Raw genomic sequence first — 1,181 nt, 5'->3', positions numbered from 1 at the left:
CATATAATTCAAAATTATTAATGCAACATTTACGATTATACTCAATTAAACACACAAATATCTATATACTATCTATAAAAGAGATACCCCTGGAAAATTCTAAAATGCCCATACCTAAGGTTGTGACACCTGTTCATTTTCTTGGTTTTTTTGTCTTTTAACCTTTTCATTTCCCATTCCCTTGGTTGCTCCACGTATTGTTCCATGTGTCTTCTTTTCTAACCTTTTCATTTTCCACTCCCTTGGTTGCTCCACGTATTTTTTCATTTCTCTTTCTCCCGTGAACAAACAACGCAAAAGGCTCATTTCTCTTTCTCTCTCACTCACTTTCTTTCTCTGTACAACTTGGAAGCTTTCTCTCTCTCAAAGCAGCAAGGTCCTCCACCACCACCACCTCCAATCTCCGTCTTTCAGGCAGAGAGAGATATTGTGTGTGAGATCAGTTTTTGGTTCATGGATTCCTTTTCTCTTCTACACAATTCCAAGCATCTATTCTTGGTATTTGATATATTTCATTCCTTTATTTCTCATATATTTTTTTCTTCTTTTAATTTACTAGTTTTTGGTTTATAAACGGTCACCCATGATGCGGATTGGATTTTGTGTTGTGCAGGTTTGAACAAGTTTTGGGCTTTTGGTGGTAATGTGGTGTTCTTTTTTATTCATTTTATTTAACATTAGATCATTGTTATTTACGATTGAGTTTATGGATTGTCGTTTTGACGTGTTTTGGTGCATTTCGTGTGCAGATGGTGGTGTATGCGTGTTGGACGAGGTTTGGCTTCTCTTCCGGTGCTGTTTTCATGCATCCTTTCTTACATGCATGTTAGCTTATCGTTTTTCTCTGTTCATGGTACTTTTGTTGTTCTGTTTTTTAATGGTAGCTTTGCTATTGTATTTTCTTTTATAAATGTATAACTTTTGACTTCCTATTATTAATGTTTTTCTCTTCTTAATTTTTCCAGATACAAACAAGGTTTGCCTTCTTTTTTGGTGCTGTTTTCATGTATGGTTTCTTACATGCATGTTAGATTTTTGTTTTTTTGTGTTGGCCGAGGTTCGGCTTCTCTTTCGGTGCTGTTATCATGCATCCTTTCTTACATGCATGTTTGCTTATCGTTTCTCTTTGTTATTTTTACCCTAAAAAGTTTCAATTTCTTAGAACAAACGCATAAAACAGA

At 35.0% G+C, this 1,181-nt stretch overlaps 1 long non-coding RNA gene across 1 annotated transcript; it reads left to right on the top strand.

The window, feature by feature from the left end:
- The first annotated feature begins 328 nt into the window (after positions 1–328).
- LOC114370995 lies at positions 329–866 on the top strand. The gene is made up of 3 exons (XR_003657980.1): positions 329–498; positions 614–640; positions 750–866. It is a non-coding gene; the product is annotated as an uncharacterized LOC114370995 (long non-coding RNA).
- Positions 867–1,181: the final 315 nt, after the last annotated feature.

This window comes from Glycine soja, chromosome 10, assembly GCF_004193775.1.
Source record: "Glycine soja cultivar W05 chromosome 10, ASM419377v2, whole genome shotgun sequence".
Taxonomy (NCBI): domain Eukaryota; kingdom Viridiplantae; phylum Streptophyta; class Magnoliopsida; order Fabales; family Fabaceae; genus Glycine; species Glycine soja.
Note: the sequence above shows the minus strand (reverse complement) of the source record. Positions and strands in the feature narration are given on the sequence as shown.